The sequence below is a fragment of the Myiozetetes cayanensis genome, unplaced genomic scaffold, assembly GCF_022539395.1.
Source record: "Myiozetetes cayanensis isolate MyiCay16 unplaced genomic scaffold, myiCay2020 scf23, whole genome shotgun sequence".
In the NCBI taxonomy this organism is placed as follows: domain Eukaryota; kingdom Metazoa; phylum Chordata; class Aves; order Passeriformes; family Tyrannidae; genus Myiozetetes; species Myiozetetes cayanensis.
The window spans coordinates 3675851-3697771 of record NW_026087445.1 but is presented as its reverse complement, the minus strand read 5'-3'; the positions used below and the strand labels follow the sequence as shown (position 1 = coordinate 3697771).

Genomic DNA, 21921 nt, shown 5'->3' with positions numbered 1-21921 from the left:
CAGTCACTAGAAAAGAGGGTGGAATGGTGAGTGAATATATTAGAGGAGGAGAGGATAGCTTTTATATTCATTATACTGCCATTTTGGGCCTGTGAAGACACATAACCTTTCCCTTTCTCCCTCCATCATACAGTCACTTTCAGATGTCTACATTAAAATAAAAGGCTGCAGGCAGTGTGCTTTGCATTAGCTACTATCAATGAAGAAGACATTTTCCACCAGTCAAACAGAGCTCCTTGTGGGAATATTTTCCCTCTAAACACATTTACCGGGGTTTTCTGGATGCTTTCTCTGCTATTCCCCTCTCCAGGCACCTTTCCTGCTTGGAATAAAAGAAAACCTGCCTAAGACAACTAAAAAAGCCAGTGCAAAATCCTGTTAGAAAGGAGAGTGGCATAGCTTGGAACAGACTCCCCAGGCAGTGGAGGAGCCAACATCAGTGGAACTGTTCAAAAAATGAGTAGATGGGGCACTTTGTGACATGGTTTAGTTGACAAGGTGGTATTCAGTCCAAGGTTGGACTTGAGAATCTTGGAGATCTTTCCTAGCCTTAATGATGCCGTGATCACCCCATCAGGGTGATGTAGCAGAGCAGCAACCCTCAGTGCCTACACGAGGAGAGGGCAAAATCTCTCCTCTGAGACCTGTGAGATTTTGCTGCTCAGGGGGGAAGTGGAGCCAAAAGGAGGAGGATGGAGTCCGTGAGAGAAAGAGATTTATCTTGGCAACGGCAAAAACGAAATTGTTTATTTTGAGAAAAGTTAGATAAATTAAATTCTGGGAGAGGGACATGCAATTTTAATACTTCTGGGCCAGTATCTGTTAATTAACAGAGGAGGAGGTCTGTGGAGAGGAGGCTGCAGGACAGCCATGAGCTGAGATGAGCTGGAACAAACCCAGAGTCAGACAGGCTGGCACCTCTCCCACCCTCATGTCTTTACTTGTAACTACTATAGACCATGATCAAAAGGCTGTCAGATACTAATAAAGTCTTAATGCATCATCTCTCATTCACACTGACTCATGTGAGACACCCTGGGCATCCAAGTTTAGTGGGTCATATTCCTAGACTCCTTCTGTAGCCAGCAAAGAGGGATTAGATCTTCCAAATTTGGAACAGATAAATTAGGATCCTGGCACGAATTACCATATTTTTCAAGTCTTTCTCTGTTGGTTTTACAAGGTGCTTTAGGGGTTCCAGCCAGTTATCTCTGACACCCAAGTCAGATGTCTGAACTTAGACAACAAACAGCTTTCTAGGACTTTGATTTTATTCATATCTGCAAATCCAAGTATTTGAGAAGCAGCAGGGCTCTACTGCTGCAATTAATGGCTTGTGATTAGACATTATCTAAGGGCCAAGAAGAGCCCCAGGGCATGGAATTACCATTATACCTGTATGTTTTCATCTGAGCTGGTACCCTCCACTGCCCTGAAAGGAATCTCATGGAAGGGGCACATAAAGGGACATCAGAATGAAAATGAAGCTCTGATTGTATGAAAATCTGCAGTATTGGGGCCACAGTATCACCCCTGGTGCTTTCCAACTGTTTATATTGGGTGGAACCTCCCCTGGTTTGCTCTCAAGACAAAGCAGAAAGAGGGAAGCTGGCAAGCTTTTCATTTCTCAGGGATCTGGCTTTTAGGGGAATGTGTAAGGACATGAAGAATTGATGTCTGTTCAGGAAACACTCATGTTCTACAGAGTACTAAGGATATGCCTCATTTAGTTCCAGTCCAGTGAATTTGTCAATTAGTTGGGGGTAGTTTCTGAGTTACATGTAGCCATCTAAAATTTAAGGGTTTAGTCTGACCATCACTTGAAGGTGAATCCAGAGCATGACTGACATCTGTAGAAGACAGATTATTGATCTCATCTATCTGGATATCAGAATTGGTACGAGAACAATCACTGTGAGATGTGTAACACTGTGCACAGACTTTAGAAAGATCCTGAACAACCAGCCTGGACAAGATATCTGACTCTCAGGTGGATAATGAAATGCAATGGATCCCATCCCACTGACATTGGAGAACAGTTCCATTAGTGCTCCCTATTAATTCACTGACAGTGTAGAATAATACCATCATAAGTTCAGCTAATCTTTTTGCACCTCAGAAGACATGAAAATGTTTTACAGGTTATCAACAGAACTTACTGCACCCATAATTAGGAAACATTGGATTTAAAAGCCTTCATGAATGTTGATTGTTACTCTTTAGAAATACAACTGTTTCTGGAGGGAGAGAAGGCAGCCCAGTCCCTTACAGCTGCTGAAAGCACTACACAAAGGACAGTGGAAGCTTGCAGATTTTAAATTTTGAGATCTGTGCATGAGGATTTACAAGTATTTCTTTCCAGGACAGTTAGAAATCAGAGGTATTCATTCAAACCTTGAAGAACTGTGAATAATTGTACTTTATATGCAGGCAAATACCAACATGTGCACTGTGGGAGAGGATGGGTCATGCTGTTCAAAGCCAACATCTGCAAGAGCCCAGGCTCACATTGTTACCTGCACACAGCACAGCAGCCACGTACAAGGTCAGTGGTAGACTGTGCTCCTATTGTTAGTGCTTGGAGAGGGAACATTTTATCCTTCACAACAAATCTACATACAGGCTATTGAGTGAAATACAATAGCCTTGCTAAATTACTTCATCCATTAGCTGGATGCCTGTAAGAAAAATAAAACAGTGTATTTTTTGCAATCCATTATGGATTGTGTGGTAAACAACGTGTGCTCAGGGAAAACAAAATGGTATCTGATCCCAAAAGCAGACATATTTTGGCTTTTCAAAGGGAGGTGGGAAATGTCTTTTAGTATCACTTAGTAATATTTTAGGAAGCCAAGATGATCTAAAATTTGAGTGCTGTATATACACAAGGAAGGGAGTCTCTGTTCCAAGGGGTCTGTGATTAGGGTTGGTTGGTCTAACATCACTCCTCACCTTGAAAGAGAGTGCCAGGGTGCAAATAGAGCTGGGGGCTCCCTGTGGGCTGGGCAGTCAGCAGGGATCCCCCTGGGACCTGGCAGGCCTGAGTGGCAGACCTGTCCCAATATCCCAGCAAGGACCAGGACAGCAATGGGGCAAGCAGAACAGCCCAGCATCCCACAGGATCTCTGGGGCAGGGACTGATGGCCGTGAGCTGGGCTGGAATGGGGCTCTGGCTCCATGGGGCAGCAATTTACGTGTGGGATGGAGTCTCTACATTTAGGAATATCAATCTCATACCTGAAAGATTTCCCAGATCTGCTGTAAGAGTGATGAGGGAAACAGGAGCAAGTGAGCATCACCTCTAGAGTCAGTCCAAGCAGCAATCACTGTGTTGCTGATAGCATAATACCAGGTCCTGAGGGTCACATTGCAGCTCCTCCACCTCACTTCATCCCAGGACAGGCAGTGATAGTGCTCCTTGATTTTCATGCTGACCCAGTGGCTCCCAAGCACTTCTCACAACACTTGCAGTTGTGCTCCATTAGGTAATAAGGCAAGAACCTTACTATTAAAGGGAAGAGGTTGGGACAGATATTTTTCCTTTATTTTTCTATTTTTGTCCTCCCTCTCAGACTCTGCTGATGAAGCTTCTCTTTTCCTCCTCAGTATTCCCAGTCTCCCTCCGAACTCAGGACTCAGCTACCATTCTCATAAACCCGATGTGCAGGTGACACTTCAAGGATGCAATCAGAAAATGTCGTGGGGGGTGGAGGAGCAGGAGATGCTGACACAGGAAAAACGTTCTATTTTAAGCCACCCAAGTGCATCCCCACTCCTGGTCCTCAAATCAGCAGGGCTGCCTGCTCTTGGTGTCATGAATCATTCCAATCTGGCTGGAGGAGTCAGACTTCTTCCCCTCAGCCTTTGTAACAATATGCTGGAAAGGTTGCAGTGATTTCCTCATGGGGATTTAGGGCAGCTGGGTGGGTTGGGAAGGCCTGGCTGGAGCAGAGAGCAGACCCTCAGCATCATCAGGAGCTGTGGCACAGCAGAAGGGATGTACCTGGCAAATCTAGGGCGATTTGTGAACCTCTTGAAGATGTCACTGAGGTGACAGTAACTAGATGAGAGCTCCCAAATCCTCCATTTTTTTCCTGTTAATAATTTGGGCACTCTCTGTCATGGAGGCTTTGACCTGTGAGACAGGCTTCCTCCAAAGAGGAGTGGTGGAATCATCCTGGAAGTGCTCAAGAAATGGGTAGATGTGGTTCTCAAGGTCATGGTTTAGTGGTGGCCTGGCAGTGTTAGGTTTGTGGTTGGACTCGATGATCTCAGAGGTGTTTTCCAACCTCAATGACTCTGTGATTCCAAAGCAGCACTGTATGGGCTGAGGAGAGCTGGGACTGAGCTGGAATTGTGGCTGCTCCATCCCTGCTCCTCCCATGGCTGAACTGGAGCACTGTGCCCATATGTGCAAATAGCAAGTGAGTAAAACTCCATTTATAGGAGGGAAGACAGATCTTTGCATTGTAAACATAATCTGTAGGTGGGCAAAGATTCCACTGTTTCACATGCCCAGAGATGACATCAAACCAGGGGCCAAGACTGGAAGAGAAGCTGCCTGTCACCTGTCAGTGCACACTGTCTTTAGTCTTCAGAGCACCTAATCCTACAGAGCCACCACTTTTTTGTCTGTTTTATGCAGGATTCAGAAAGCATGGCAATGAGAAAGTGTTTGAACTCCCAAACAATGCACTCAAGAAACTCTTCAGTGTGGAGGTAAACCAGACCTGGCCCCATTAGTGCTAGAACTGGTGCACACTGGAGGGCAAATTGTTTGCTTCACAGCACTCATGCATTGTGTCACCATCTACTGTGTGTCCCTGCAGGCTTTTGAAAACCACTTCTAATTCCTAGAAAGAAAAATAAGGGATGTTCTTGGAGGAAGAATGGAATAGGTAGCACCCTGGGTTACCTATTGGCCTTGTGATTATTTGCACGCTCTGGGCAAGGAGACCGAGTAAACAAACCCTGAAGGGAGGAAAAACAGAATTATCACAAGAGAGCTTGTTTCAAGGCCCCCAGAATACATGATTGCTTTTCTTCTGGGTAGGAGATCAATGTGAACCAAATGTCAGCCAGTCTGAGGCGGGAAACATTTGAATGACGTGCCCCAAACCGAGACCCCAAACTCCTGTGAATCAGCCACGTCACACAGGGCTGAGACAGCTCAGCCCTTCGGTGCTTTGCTGAGCCTGACTCGGTCAAGACACAAAGGAGGTAAAACCAGGAGGAAAACTCACGGTTTGTTTATCAGACGTGAAGAACCTGTGGAGTGTTTGGATCACAGCTTGGTACTGCCAGGGCTTCTGCTGCCCAGGCCCTGCTGGAGCAGCAGCCTGCTCCAAGAACACACGGGTAGGGAGCAGTGCCATGGAGGGAGGGGTAAAGACACATCCAGGTCACAAGGCAGGAGGCAGGGATCCCACAGGCTGAGCTTGGCTTTGAAGCCAATTAACACCAGTGGAGAGTCACTAGAGCATGAAATACACACCATCCAGCTGCAGCTGGATTAACTCTCCTCCAATTGCCTGGGAGTCAAGCAAAGCCTGTTTGATGGCAGCTGGGCTGACTAAATTCTCACTGACCATGAGCCTCCTGCCCCCCTGCCCCCCTTCCCTGAGTGCCAGGAGCCCAAGCAAAGATGAACTTCTCTGCCAACAAAACTCTTGTCACTGCAGTCATACTGACTAACCTTTTAACGAAAACTTATACACAATCACCACTGGACCCTGTTCACCCTCTCAATCATCCAGTTTTGAATTTGTTAACCATCTTCCCTCCAAAATGCTTGCATGTGTCTGTTCAGACAATATCTCCCTATGAAAATCTAGTGTCTCTGACTCAAGTCTTTGTTCAAACTCCTCTCTAAATTAACTCAAAGTTATCTGCATGACCTTAAAGTCATGTTCATGCCTACAGCTTTTTTCACCAACTCTCCCGAGTTTCCATGAATCAAAGCAACTTCCATGGCATCACCTTCCCCAGAGGCAGCTTGTCTCCTGCAGCTTTTTCCACTGCCCCAGCATCATCTCCCCCTCTGTCTCTTCAGATCTATATCCTCTGCTGCAAATTCAATTAAAGCCTCTCTGGGAACCTCATGATCAAGTCAATACAGTGATCAGTGGTTGGATGGGTTAAAGTGAGGCTTAAGGTGAGTAGATACATGAGAAACTGAGAGGAAGACAGGCTTTGATATCAGGAAACTGGAGAGGCAGGACCCATCACTCTTCACTTAGGGATGCACTGTGTAGGTTCCTACAGTCATTACAGATCCAGCCAACACACTCTCACCCTCAAATTGCTGACTGCACTAGTAGATCTCCATCAGGGACAGCAGGAATTGATCAGGGAATCAAGGGGGCAATATATCAAACCCCATCCAGTTAGTTGGGCAGGTGATTCTGGCCACATGAAATAAGCTCATCTGTATGGTCTGTACAGTCTTCTCTCTCAATTACCCTGCAGCTGTATCTGCTCCAAAAATAACAGCGAGCTCCTTTGCATTTTGTGATTGTGCCATCCTAATTAAACCAAATCCCAATCTCCAAACAGCGGTGGTAGGAGCCCTTCAGTTTTATGGGGGAGAATGGGACAAATCCTCTTTCCAAGTTATTTTTACTCCAGCCTACCTGGTTTGAAATCGGTCCTTGATTCAATTTGGTTGCTGTGGAAACAGCCATGACGTCAGACTTGGGAGTTTTGACATCGCTGAGCGAATAATCCCAGGCTGGAGAGGGAAGCAGGAAAAATGAAGTAAACAAACATGTTTATCCACAAACGCTCCCACCATGAGGAACTGGAATCTCCGGTGGTAATTTACCACACGTTGCTAATGTGTTTGTTCTAATATATTTCTTAATTCTTTTTTCTCTGATTTTGGCTGAATCTGAAGGTTCATCAGGGCTGGAACAAGCAGGGGAAGCATATTGAAATGAGCATTACAGATCTGTCGTGCTCTAGTTTATGGGTTTTTCTCAGCGATACACAGTAAGTAAAACAAGCACTGATTGAGTCAGCTGCCTCCTGGGTGTTCATTTGCTGTAGTGTGAGGAATATTAATGCTAAGTACATCCTCGTGCATCAGGAGAGGCAGGAGGAGGCAAGCAGATTACCCCGGCTTAGGGGTATTATACACGCGTCTGCAACTTCCAAAGACACAGAGAGGAAACAGTTCTCTGGGTTTTTGTCTCTTATCTTCTTACAGTCTTATAGATTTTGGAGATGCATTGCCCTGGAGTTTTAATACTCAGAGTTTTCAGGGGAGATTGTGATTATTATTTTTTTTTTTCTTAATCTGTGCTTTTTTACAGGGGGAAAAAGAAAAAAAAAAAAAAGAGCAAGGGCTGAGTTTCTTCAGGATAAAAAAAAAAAGCAGATTCCAAGAGAAGAAAGAACAGATGAAAAAGAAAAGTTTGATTAAAATCCCCTCTTGTTGCGTGTGTTTGATGTAAATATCTTCACACCTTTCTCTTTTCCTTTGCAACCTCAGCAGAGGGTTCAGCCCATCACCAGGGGATTGAGTTCCAAGCTTAGGGCTTTGTAGTTGCTGCTGCTCTTGCTGCTGTTGTCTAAAGGGATTATAAGCCTTTGTAAAGCTTGTGTTAATACCCTGGAGGGGAAAAATGAGTTTCCAAATAACCTTTGTTCTGCATCTCCTGTCTGAAGTACCCTAGGAAAGGAAAAAATTACGAAATGTTTTGGTTTCACGAGCAGGTCATTTAAAGTTCACAAACAAGGGCTCCAGCCTTTCCAGCCTGGCCTCTCCCAGTGCAGTGATGGTCCTTGTGCTGGTGCTGCTGACACCAGGACCTGTTAGGAACAGCAGTGCCCTTCTCTGTTCACCAGGGAACACGTTCAATTTTAAACTGGATTTTTAAAACTTCCCTGAAGAAGCTGAATTAGGTGTTTTTCCCCCACCACAACCTTCAGTAACATTTGGTCACTTTATATTCCGTACCACCTTTGGAAAATCCCAGCTCAGGATCCAACTCCACAGCTTCACACTGACTCTCTGTATCTTTTCAAACCTTTTTTTTTTTTTTTTCTTCCCTCTCCTTTGCTGCAGGAGGATTGGTTTTGAGCCACACCACCACGTTCCCCTTCAGATGCAGCTGCTGCTGCAAAGGTGCAGAGCTGTTTGGTATTCAGGGAGCGCCGGTGGCTGAGGGTCATTCGGTATTCCAGTGTGAGGAGTGGATTGCTCAGTATTCCAGGTGTGTGCCATCTCCTGGTGTCAGTCAGGCCCCAGGACTGTACAGCTGTGGATTGCTCAGTATTCCTAAGGAGTGCTCCAGCTGCTTTAGGGCTGTCACGGAGCGCTCGGGTGCTCGCCAGGGTGAGAGGCTGTCGGTTTTCCCAGCTGTCTCCCTGGGAAGGGCTGGGACACACAGGCATCCATTCCATTCTCTCTGCCCTACCAGGCTCTGAGAATAGAAATAGAAGCCATGGTCGAAGGGAAGATTATAATGAAGGGAGAGAAAAAGAAGAGAGGAAGACAAGAAGGGAGAGAGATGAAAGAGCAGCGCTTCAGGAAATGAGCCTTGTGAGCCCCTCACGTGGGGGCTCTGCAGGAACCACACTTTGGGTGTAAATTAAAAGGGGGAAGGCAATGCATTCTATCTTGCTAAGACTGACTGAAAAGCCCAGAGCAGATCTGTCCAGATACACTTGTTATCACACTGTTATGGTCTGTGATCCAAGGTTCATCCCCACAAACACCCAGGATCACAACAGGAGGTGTAGGAAACACAAGGACCTTAGCAGAGAAATGCAGCCCCCTAACCCAGCTCCTCACAGCCACCAGCCCCAGCCCTTGAGGGGAAAACCATCAGGGTGAGTCCATGGGAGAGGCTGTTCAGCAACTCCCTCACAATGATAAGGTTTGCTGCCAACAGGGGGATGGGACTCACTGCTGGACATGGGGAAGAGCCTTTTGGGGTTGTACAAAACTTTTCAAAAATCTGATTCTAAAATTTTCTGAAAGAAATTTGTAGCAATTCTGACATGTTTTGTTTGAGGAAAGCACAGCTCCCCCATTAAGGTTTTTTCTTTTCAGTTATGACAATTTCATAACAATTTCCTAATAATATTGAAACACAATAATGACAATTAACAGACAACTTTTGGATTCACTTAATTTTTTTTCTTACAAACCATCCAATAACAACTTTGCCTTTTCAGAATAACATGCAGATTAGGGACAGAGAAAAAAAAAAGAATCTGAGTCTTTGGATAGGAAAAATTGTTTCCAGCACAGTTCTTTTCATAAGACCATCTGCTCCTTCATTACCAGGTATGAGTTTGAGGATGTATCTGCCAGCTACTGCAGATGACAAGCCAGCACTGTGTGCAGGTACTTCTGAGGTTGCCTAGCACAGGTTCTGAACAAATGGGCTGGCCATGGAAGTGGGAGAAAAAGTTGGGTTTTGGAAAACCAAAAGTGAAAATGGAATCTGGAGCTAGAAAGGGCACCAGTTAAAACTCACCCTGTCTTCACAGGACATGCCGAGTTGGAAGGGACACAGGGATCATCAAGTCCAGCTCCTGGCCCTGCAAAGGACCATCCCCAAGAGTGTTGGTTTTTGCCTCGTGTGTTGATCTTTCTGGAGTGAGTAGCAGTGGATCAGGGGTGAAACCATGTCTTTTCATTGCCAATATACTGCAAAACCATGACAGTAAAGATGCAGTTCCACTGATCTGGAAGCCTTCACATGTGTCTTTTCTTTCTCCATCAACCCTTGGCCTTAAAGCATGAAATCAGATCTCTGGATCTGCTACACCATGAAAATATTTAGTGACTATAGTGTTTATTTGAGACCCTTGATTCACTCAACCCACTCTCTGAAGGAATCTCTCCCAACATGCCCCCTAGTACTTAACTATGAAAATTACATTCCCTTCCCCATGACTTTGTCAGTGCAGGGAACATCACAGGCTGCTTCCAAATGCTGCACGGCACTTAATGGTATTTTATGACACATTTTTCAAATCAAATTTAAAAGCATAACTGAGTGGAATTAAATTAATGCTGTCTGGTAATGTCAGCAGCACCGGAGCCGTGCATGGCTGGCTTAGCTCCTAAACCTCTGGCAGCTTCCTGGGACTTATTTCTGACTTCAGGGAAAGAGTGAATTTTTTTTAATTTAAACTGTGTCTAGGGAAGGGATTGTGGGGGAGTAAAGAGAGGTTTGGGTAGAGTTTCCTAAGTTCAGATGTAGGTATGTTCCTGGGTACAACTGGGGGAAGGAGTGTATATGAATTTAGAATATGTATCCATGAGTTTTAGTGTGATGGATGCATATCCAAAAGATCTGAGAATATCCCTGTATTACCCAGGCAGATCTTTTTGGGTCTGATTCTGGGGTGGTTTCATTTTCCCCTCACCCCTGCTCACACAGCTTGATGAAATACATCCCAGCAATGAGCAGATCATGGCTCTGATAACGATGATGATTTAAAATGGTAAATTGTTGCATCACTGAGCAGAATGCAGTTTGTGCCTGTGTATATTTTTGTCTCTGTGGAGTCAGGAGAGCCTGCTAGTAGCTTTTGATCTGGAAAACTGTTAATATAACAGTATTCACACATATATATTAATATAGGATGAGAAGTGTGTGTGCCTGTGCTGGTGTGTGCAGGGCCATTAGAATGCTTATTTTAATAACACAAAACCAACACAGATCTGTTAGATATGGTATCTGCCTCACTTGTGTACATCCAACTTTTTCTTTTTTCCCTTTCTGATTTAAATGCATTAAGTCCAGCTCTTTTTTTTTCTTTTTTTCCTGCATTGTGGAAACATCTCATAACAATTTTAGCCAAAAGAGATCAGGATTGCTCCAAGACTACATAGCACAGGATGTACTTCATCAGTACCCAGAAAGACTTGATTTATTCCTCAATGACTTTACATTTCCTCACCCCATTCAAAGACATGCACTTGAACACATCGATTGTCTGGGCCTCTTTACCTTCCACACAGGCAACACTCGAAGTGTTTCCTCCACAGAAAAGGAATGGCAGTGCTACAGTAGAATTGCACAGCCCCAAGTGGCATCCAAATGAGCTCTGCTGAAGTGTTCCAGTCTCCTCTTGTCCCCACTGAACACGCAAGTTGCTGCTGAACTTGGGTTCACGTTGTGGAGGGAGGAAGGACTGCATTCCTCCTGTTAAATTAAGGCAGGTGCCGACTGCCACTGAGCCCACGGGACAAAACCAGAGCTGGGCTGAAGTCACCCTTCATGAAACATAAATAAAATGTTGCCCAGAGAAGCTGTGGCTGCCCCTGGATCCCTGGAAGTGTCCAAGGTCAGGTTAAGACGGGGCTTGGAGCAACCTGGGTTAGTGGAAGGTGTCCCTGCCCATGGCAGGGGGTGGAACCAATTTATCTTTGAGGTCCCTTCCAACCCAAACCAGTCTGTGATTCTATGGTTTGATGATAAAACAACTCCTCTTTTCTTTGTTTGCTTTTCACCTTTAGGGCTATAAAATGTATAGTCCTCCCTTTAGAGAAGATCACAGGATGGTTTTGGGTTGGAAAGGACCTAAAAGATCATTCAGCTTCAATCCCACTGCCATGGGCAGGGACACAGCAAGCAAACACAAGAACTCTTTCCCACAAAACACAGCATGTTTATAGTGGTGACCTCATCACTGCAATGCCATGGTGATGTTCCCATTCCAACACTTGTACTATGGCTTTGGGTAACTTCTGGATACTTATGTGATGAGAACCCTTTGAGGTCAGGTAATGTACTGGAATATAAAGTAGCAGAGTTATTTATGGTTCTCTATAAATAACAAAGCTGTCTTGGATTCACTTGGAGATGCAGAAGTAGAGGAAGAAGGGAGTGTAATAAGACAGGGAAACAAAAAAAAGCAAACAAAATCAAAAAGGTCAATGAAAAGTCATACTTAAGCCCACCTAAGCACAACAGATAATGATCAAACCAGAGGAATTCTGAACATGAATGAGATCTATGAGATTCAAAAGAGAAGAAAAAAAATAACAACAAAAAAGACTTTTAAAAGCTGCAGTGCTTATTCCCTGTGCCCTATGCAACAGTATTTCTGAAAGATTCCTTTTCTGGCTGCTATCTCCAGCTCTGGTTTAAGCATGGAATTATCTTAGATTTCCAAAGGGCCTTGTGGGAGCTGGGAGTACCCCAGAATCCCCCAGTTTTTTTAAAAGGTTGCACTAAAATATCTACACAAGTATATTTCCCCTTTTTTGTTTCTCAAACCTTGAACTCAATCGGCACAATGCAAGGTTGAAGTAAAATTTCATAAGCTGTTCTTAATGCACAGGGATTTACATCAGCTAAACTGCTGAAATTTTGTATGCCAGGCAGAGTAAGACTCATTTCCTTAATTTAAGCATCTAGGTGTTCAACATCTAAGGCTGATGTAGTCACGCCAGGCTGCCTCTCCAGGCAGCAGAAATGGGCTCCCCTGGAAGATGCCTCATTTCCCTCTTGAAGAACAGGGTCTAATCTGGGTCAGATGAATTGCCTCTGGAGGTACCCACAGCCCCAGCCTGCAGAGAGATTGGGGTGATTATCTCAGACCTCTCACTGTTCTACTTCTAAAGAGAAGGGAGATGAATCCTGACCTTGGCAGCTGTTACGTTCCTCTGGGTTAGGGTGCTTAAAAATGTCTCTCCTCTTTGCCGGCTTGAAAGGCTCCATCTCTCTCACCAAGAGACAATTTCATGCTCTTAAACAGAGTGCTAAGGCATGAAAGCACAATTCCAGCCTGTTCTTTCCGTGGGGCTGGTTAAAGAAAAGGGCCAGATGATGCACTTTGGATTTGACATTGGTATCTGGGAAATGTTCCAGTAGACTGAGCAAGGGGGCTGTGCTCAGTGCCAGCATGAAAAGATACAATTTTCATGGAGATGCATCCATTTACACCTGGTCTGCATTTGGCACGGGGAGAAGAGAGATTGCCCCTTGATCAGGGCATATTTGACATATTGAGTTATCTCTCTCATGAGTAATGGACTAAAGATGAGCACACGTTTGATATGTTATAGTGGCTTCCCATAAATATTAAAGTGAAAGGAAACTTCACAGACTTATAGGATGGAAGCACCTGCAATTCATCTGCACAGGCTGTGCTGAGTTTGAGGTGGCTGCCAGCAACAGGTTTCCCAGAGGGGTCATTATTAGCTCTCTCTGGGCTTTTCCTGCTTGCTTTTCTGCTTTTTCCAAGGCTTTCATGCCTGGAAGGAAAACTTTGCCTTGTTCAGCCTCCATTTTCAAGGCAGCTGAGCTCTCAGAGCTCCTTCTGCTGTGCCTGGGGAGAATGTGAAATCACCATCACTGGAGGCTTTTAAAACCAGACTAGACAAGTCTGTGTCTTGAGAAGCATTGATCTTCCTGACCCTACTGGAAAGCAAAAGGGTTGGCTAGAGGTCATTCAGTAACTTTCCCACTTCTGTTTCCCACATATGCTCTCCCATGGCATGGTCTCTAAAGAACAATTTCTCAGTCTGTGGTCTGCACAACACCTGGACACATTGCATGAAAAGATGGCAAAAAGCAGTTGAACTGAGAAATGAAAATGCACTTCTGTGTGCTAAAGAGACAAGCAAAATGGTGAGGAAACAAATTAGTGAAGCTCAGAGGTTTAGCCTCAGTTCTGTGTGGCTGTACATGGAAATTGCGACAGAGTTTTCATATTTTTGTTTTGTTTTCAAAAAACCCTAGCAAATTCCCCATTTGAAAACAGAAACAGTATCCTAAAGGCTCCCTAAATGGATCGATACCCTGAAGTCTGAGAGGTGGCCAGTCCCAGAAGCTCAGTGAGTTCCTTATTATCCATCACCAACTCACTGGTAGAGCACCATGAGAGTCTGGCACCCCCACCCCCAGCCTCTTCTTGCCATGTTTTCCTTTTGTCTTTCTGCTGAAGTTTGCAGGGTGATACATCAAATAATCCCAAAGGACGAAGACTGACCTCAGCAAGGTTTGCTGGTATGATCTGAAGTCATTTCCCTCCTCTTCCCAAGCCATTCTCTCACAGATTTTTCTGCTGGGTTGTTTGCACGCCAAAGATTTCTGCTGTGCCCCTTAAGAATGGAGCTGTGAATGCCAATCCAGCTGTCAGATGTTCCCCTCAGTACAATCTGGAAGTCAGTAAATACCATCAGATGTTTATCCTCCTGATGCAGAGGAACCAAGTGGTGCTGCCCAGCTCCTCCCTGGAACAGAAAGAGGGAGACTTGCACACCAATGTGCTCCATTCTCTGCTGGCTCAGCATTTGCTCCCAAGTGCATTTCAAAGTCAGAGTTTGGGTTTTTCAAAGGTCTTTGCTGAAAGGAGTGACTTTGACATCCATAGGGTTGTTAGACGGAAGGCTGTTTTCATAAAACAGGAAAAATGTTTCCTTCTGCTAGGAACAATCCTTGTCTCTTGATTTTCCTGCATGGTATTGCAATGCTACCTGTCCTGAGGCACAGAGTTAACTGAAAGAGGCAAAGAAGTCACTAAAGAGCTGAACAAGAAGACTAAAATGAGAAGTATAGCTTCACCTTATTGGAAGTTTGCTTCAAAACAGTTGGATCAGCAATGGCTCTAATCTACTCCTTTTGTTTCTTTATTTATTGTGTTGCTTTGAAGAGTAGCTTGAAGAAAGGAGAGTTAGCTCAGACAGGCAACTACATGTGTCAGGGAGGCTTGTGTCAGGTTGGAACATATCATCTCACAGAGACAGTGTGAAAGCCATAAAAGGCTTCCCCCTACACTAAGATGGGCAATTCATCACAACTTTCAATAGGCATTTGGCAAAGAAATATGTCTGAGTCTCCTCTCCTTTCTTCTTCAGCCTATGTGCATTTTGCCCATCCTGGCTGACAGCATAAAGGATAAGAGCCAAAAGTTCATTTGAGACCCAAGGATTCTTGAAATAAAACATCTGAGGGGCTCAACATCTGGCTGCCCTGGGAGCAGAGGGGGTGGACTGCAGAACTACAGCACAGCAGGTGTAGAAGCTGAGGAAGAAGGGTCTGAAACCAAGACAAAAGACCCCTGATAAGAAAAGTGTGCATGGTAATACTTGGATTTAAATGGTTATGGGGTGCAATACCTAAACATTTCTCCCTGTGGCTTCTTAGGATGAACTGCATATCAAGGATAAGGAAAGAAGACAAACATCTCTAGAGTGACTCTTCTCTCTGCCACTGCCTTTTTTGCTGCCAGTTTTCACTGTGCTGATGTCAACCAGGAGCTGATAAGAACAAGTCCTTCCCACTGTTCTGACCAGAGTGAACCCAAGGGTACTGCTCTTCCTTCAGGAGCAACAGAGGGAGGCAACATCCATAATTCATCTGTCAGCAGCTTTCCGAGATCCATATCATCTCTCAAAGCTGCTCACAGCTCACCACAAGCACATATTCTGTGGCTGAGCTGCAGTCAGGGGTCACCCCAATTCAGAGCCCAGCCAGGCAGCTCTGTGTGCTCACATCCCACATCCCCAGGAGCCAAGGCTCATGTACAGACACCTATTCCAGCTGTAACTCCCTGAGCTGTGCATTCCTTGCAGTATGAATGCTTCTCCTGCCCTTCTCCACAGTCTGGGATCAATTTTTAATCTTGTCTGCACCTCAGTAAAATTGTATATTTTCTTTTATTTGTGCCATGTGTATTGCCAGACACAAACCTCCATCAGCCACGGAGAGAATGTGAACATGGTTCTTGCAGGCTTGGCAAAAAAACCTGAAGGGCCCCCTCTGTTTAGACCAGGCACGAGGCTTGAGAGCCTCCATTTATTTCATTGAATCACAGAATGGTTTGGGTTAGAAGGGACTTTAAAGTTCATCTCATTCCACACCCCTGCCATGGGCAGGGACACCTTCCACTAGCCCAGGTTGCTCCAACCTGGCCTTGAACACTTCCAGGGATGGGACAGCCACAGCTTCTCTGGGCAACCTGTGCCAGTTCAGTTCCAATTTTCTCAATCTTTTTCCAGATTTTCTCTCAGTTTCTTCACCAGGGAGATGATTTCAGGTTTTAGTGCAAGACCTGCATGCACTGGACAGGTTCTTGGCTGCTCTCAGTCACTGTGTCAGTTCACATCCAGCTCAGGTGCCAGCGTTTTGTTAAATCAAAATAATTCCTTATGAAATTAAAACTAGGTTTTAACATCTGTAGCAAACAGAGTGTGTGCTTACATGTCACATCTGCACCTGTGCAAATGCCAATTAACCCAGTATAATTAGCCACAATTTTTCTCATTACCACTAAGGTGAGAATCAAAAGCAGGATTCACTTCCTCATTTTTCCTACTTCTTTCTCTCTCAGATCATGACATTTCTATCACCACAGTGGATTGGGGGTTTATGTAATTGGCCACGTGAGGCCAATCTTAAAGAAAAATAATACACTAAAACTAAACCCTCAGCACCAAATTCCCAAGAACTCAACACCTGAAATGCTGATGTGGTTTTCAGAAGTTTGTTTCTTTTTTAACCACCCAAAAGAAGGGGTAAATCTTTACTCATTCTCTGCCTCTAGCAGCTTTACCGAAGTGAAGATCATGAGGGGAAATCAGTGCATAGAAAATGGAGCATTTTTGAGAAAATTTGGCTCTTACTATGAGCCTTGAACCCTTTGGAAAATGCTGACAGAGTGTGGCTATTTCATCACTGCCCTATTTTATGGTTTGTAACAAATAGAAATTATTTGACAAGCAACAATTCTCCCCCCCTCCTTATTTATCATTATTCATTAATCACACCTCAGCAATCATCTATATTATTTATTATTATTCATTACTTTTTGAATAAATAATAACCATGGCAGGGATTACCACTGTGAGGAGCATGGGGAGAGAAGACAGGATGCTCACGTGTGAAGTACCAGACTCCCACAGACTTTATTTATGAAAAAGTCTGCTGTGGGTATGAAGAGTAGGAAGAATATTGTAGCTACTATGGTTTAAGTGAGGAAAGGCTTGTGAGAAGTATTTCTTCTTATTATCCCAAGTGATATAATTGGGGGGGGGGGGGTTCACCCAGAAAAGCTTTCAGACATTGAACCCTTTTCCAAAATTGAAATAGGAGCAGCAAAAATTTGCTTTTGGATGCTATTATTTTATCATTGGATTGAAAGGAATGGATTAGCATCTATTGTTAACATCCCTGTATGTACTTACAACTCTCCTGAGCACATTTTTTTTTTTTTTTTTAAATCTATTTCAGTATTGTCTGGAGCTGCATCGATTTTGATGGAGCTTCTGGCAGAGAGATTTATCTCCAGGATGGCTTTCTGATCACTTCCAAAGATAGGGATTGTGATCCCAATTGAAATGGAAGTCACTCCTGAGCTTAAGGAAATGTAACATCCCTGATCTAGGTGTCCATCAACAGAAAGCTTATTAAAGTATTCCTAAAAACACCCAGTAAAGGATAATTCATGGTTGTCCTTTCTGGTTGATTTAAAAGCTAAAATTTCATAATCTAACACAGATCTTCTCTTTGCTGGAAATTAATCTTAGTACTCATTGTCTTACGCCCTCAGAGAACCCCCGAGCCTCTGCTGAAATGTCCTTTAGTGTGTTACCAGGGTACATTGTGGCCTCTTTCAGTCTTTTCTTATTAAGGTTTAACTGCTTCAACTTTTCTCATAGGTCCTGTTTCCTGAAACTTCACTCCTTCTTTCTGGTACCTGCTTAAATCTCTCCACTTTGTCCATAAAATGGGCTGCCCAAAGCCCTCTCACTCCAGCTGAAGCCTCCTCAGGCCCAGCTAAGCAGGATCTATGATGTGCCTGGTGTTGCCTTCCAGGGTGAGACCTTCCTGTCCTCCCTGTTCATTCATATTCATCCTGTGCAGCGTTATAACCCCATTCCCTTTGCCACAGTTCTCCCCTCAAGGCAGTTATTCTCCCTTTCGTGGGCACAGCCATGGTTTCTCCTTCCTAAGGAGTCATTTGCACCATTGTCCTATTGAATTTCATCTTCTTGATTTCCTGCTGCTCCTCCAACGTATCAGGATCATTTTAAATTCCAATCCTGTCTACCAAACTGCCTGCAGTCCCTTCCAGCAAAGTGTCATTTTTGAATTTTATAGATGTGCACCTTAGTCCATCATCCACCTGGATAATGAAAATATTGAAGTGGTGTGGGACTCCAGTTCTAATGTCCTTCCAGTTTATAGGAGAACTATTCATGTGTGACTCCTTATCCAGCTGAGAACTCATCCTCATCTAAGACTTCCTCTAAATCACAGTTTCCTGGTTTGCTTCTAAGAAAATGAAGTGAGATCATATTAAAATCAAGATACATCACAACTGCTGCATCCTCCTAAACCACTATGGCAGGTGGCTCCATTAAAGAAGAAAATTAGATTGATATGACAAGACTGTTCTTTGCAATTCCACGTTGGCTGCACCTTTTATTTTTATTATCCTCCAGATGCTTATAAATTAATTAATAATTTAGTCTATTATTTTTCTGGGTTAAAATGACTGGTTTGTAATTCCCTTGGGTCACCTTTCCCCTTTCCAAATGTAGGAACTGTGTTTGTCCTTCTCTGGTCCTCACACAATTCCCACCAACCATTATTCCCTATCAGACATCCAGGAACCATTTTTAACTGGATATGCCATAAAAATTAGGACTTGCATAATTAGTTTCCTCAAGTCTGGCAGGTACATAGTTTGACTTTTCCATGTTTCCATCCATCTGGATCTGCTGTAGGTTGTACTGTAGGTTGCCATTCCTTTATGCAAGTTTCTTAAGAACCACATAACTCACATTAAAAGAAAAACAACCACCACCTTTGTAAAAAACACCTCGTTGTCATCTGGCTGCCCGCTCTCAAAACCTTTTGCTGTTACACCACAATTATTAAGAAAAAGAAATAATAGGAAAATAACAGTAATAAGACACGAGAATAAGAGGAGAATTTTAAGTTCCATAGAAAGACCCTGCTGGAATCAGACCTGAGCACCAGCCCCTGCACTTACAGGGGGGCTGACTGGGGGGGATGGGTTGTTCCCCACACACCCACTGCAGGTTTGGGAGCACGGAGAACAGCCTTTGACACTCTGCATCCAAAATCCAAGACCCCTTGGAGCCACCTCTCCTGGAACTGGCAGAAAAACCTTTTCCCATCCCATCAGCACATGTTGATCCACAGCCTATTTTGCCTGGAAGGCAAATTACACTCAAGTAAAACATTTTGAAGCTTCCTTACCCCTGCATTCGGTGCTAATGAGCTGATGAGTGAAGTTTGCAGCCAAAGATCGCAGTTTGCCAAGAGAGCCCAATTTCTTATTGCTGCCTGTGGGTTGGTCTCTTCCCCAAACAGCCAAGCTGCAAGACAGGAAGGGTATCCTCTCTTTAAACCATAAATCATCCCTTTAATTGGTGATCAGATGCTGTGTGAGAGGCCTGGCAGGTGTCAGTTCAGAGCTGGGTAATTGAAGGCAGCTTGTTCTGCTGCATCCCTGCCCCTCATCCCTGCAATATGTTGGGAATCAATGCAAGCCTGAAGTGTGACTTACAACTGCAAAGGGGAGAGAAACAGGAGAAGGCAGAAGTTTATCTTCCTCCAGAGCAGTGTCTGGGTGACAGCTGAGGCAGCCCGAGCTGAAAGGCGTCTCAGACGTGCATCGAGATGGTTATCAGACATCAGAGACGCTCCAGCACCGGCTGTCCCAGCTCATCCACATCAGTGGCTGGAAGGAAACAGGAGTATGGAGGATTTCCACTTGAAAAATGAATGAAAGAAACTTCTGGGACATGCGCTCTTATCTCCCTCTGCTGAGCTAGTGCCTCCTTTGGTTCATATGTCTGATATTTTCTTCTTTTTGTTCTCTTTTCACCCCCTCTCCCTCACAAGGGTGTGGGCACATCATTATGCACGTCCTAAACAACATAGTTTGGTGTAATCACTCTGTAACACCCCTGAGAATTAGAAGAAACGTGCTTTCTTTCAGGATAGGTATTTAGGCCTCAGATATTTTGGGTTCCTCGTGATATCCGTCATCTAACCCCTATTTAGGTGACTAACTCCTATTTTAATCAGCAAAATCTCAGTCCTTAAATATCTTTGAAGAGCTGGTCCCCAATGTCTTCAGCTCCAGATCCAATCAGTGCTTCATCAGTCCCTGGATCCAATCAGCAGTGATTGATTTAATGATGTCAATATTCCTTTCCACTCCTCCATAATTTCCTGTCCCTGCCCTTTATGACTTACTATAGGAAGCAACCCATTATGATAATTCAGTGTTCCTACTGCAGACAACTCTGCTGAAAACGAAAAGCCAAATTCTCCACAGCCCCAAGAAGCATCAGGAGCTGCAGCAGCCGTGTTCAGGCTGCTATTTATTGAATTGTTTGTCTATAAAGCAATGCCACAGTCTAAAAAATTAAATTAGTCTAATTATCCTATTTAAGGAGATAACTCTCCTGTTACTACCACTCCCACAATTTTCTGCATTTCCAGCTCCTAAATTATCCACTTCTAGGCTTTTTTTCCTAGCCCGTATATATCTGAAAAAAATATCCTTCGAGGTATAATTAACTTTTTCATTCAGAATCCTAATTTCCTCTCTCAGACATTTTCTGCAGTGTTTAAACTATTTATTATGCAAACTTAGAGAAGTCAAAATATGAATTATGTACAAATCTCTGCACTGGAGTTCTCAGCTAATCACTGCATCTCTGTGTCTTGTGGTTCAAGGGAACCAAAGTGCACAGAGTGGAAAATATCACAGTCCAGCACTCGGCATATAAATTTTTTCCTCACATAAAAGACATCCTTTCCCACAGATTAAATAATTTAATGTCATTCTTTGTAATGATTTTATATTTCATTCTGTGTTCAGGTAATTCCTTATCACCCACCACTCTGTTTGACTCCCTTCACATCATCCTTCCTCCATCTCTTCCCAGCTGTCTCACTGAACTGCAATGGAACATGTGAAGACTTGCAATGACTTCCTCAGGCTGGGGAAGATCTAACACAGTTGGTGTCTGAGTTTCCTCCTTTTCCTGATCTCATTCATTTGCTTATTCTCTCCCCTTGCATTTCTTGGCTTTTGCATTGGGATTTTACACTTTAATTTTGAGGGTGTGGACTCCCTTGTGCACATCTTGTACTTAGCAAAGGCATTGGTCTCATTTAGGCTTTGGTGTCATCATAAAGGGTGATGTTCTTGTTGTGATGAAAACTACTTTGGGGCTCCAAGCCTTAAAGAGATCAAAGAAAAAGATATTATGGTCCCAAGGATTTTTCAATCTATGATTATTCTTTCTGCTAATTAATAGCACATGAGTGGCTATCTATCTGTCCTGTCAGCAGGAAGATGTTCAAACCCCCTCTAGCTTTCCAGTGGCATATTTTCCTGTGTATCTATTTTAACTAACATGGAATTATATTGCTTGCAGAAACCTATTCGTCCCCAATGCATGAAGCTTGAAGAAAATGAAAGGAAAAAAATATGCTTCTATTTATTTTTGCATATGGGATTGTTATGATTCATTAGCAGAGAAAGTGGACAAGCTCTGTGGAGTTATGTCCAAGGAAATGAAATAAGGGGATTGGTAGCACTGGATCTTCTGCTTGTATAAGGCTGTGAAGCTTCACTGAAAACTGTTCTGTTGGGTTGGGAGCTGGAGCTGGATTTATCTGAAATACAAAGAGTTCTCAAAGGGATTTGTGTAAGAAAATAAAGCTTCCCCTAAATTTAGCAGTCAAAAGGTCAGGCACTCTTGTCTAACCTACCAACCCAAATTCAGTCATCCCTGACTAAATAGTTATTAAAATAGGTGAGATAAAATGTTCTCTTGGATTTTTTCTCTGTGTTGAATATATATAAAGGTAGACTAGACTATATATGAACAGAGACTAGACACCTCTGACAACCTTGGTTGTTGGAGAGGGAGGGAAATACATGAATCATGAGATA

At 43.8% G+C, this 21921-nt stretch overlaps 1 long non-coding RNA gene across 2 annotated transcripts in view; it reads right to left on the bottom strand.

Moving 5' to 3' along the window:
* The window catches only part of LOC126642333 (uncharacterized), a 174613-nt gene that overhangs the window by 50629 nt on the left and 102063 nt on the right, over window positions 1-21921 (bottom strand). The window contains exon 1 of one of the 2 annotated variants that reach the window (XR_007629419.1): window positions 6633-6762. The exons of the other annotated variant lie outside the window; for it this stretch is intronic. This is a non-coding gene — a long non-coding RNA (uncharacterized LOC126642333). Of the gene's footprint in view, window positions 1-6632; window positions 6763-21921 lie in introns of those variants that run through there. 2 annotated transcript variants of the gene reach the window in all.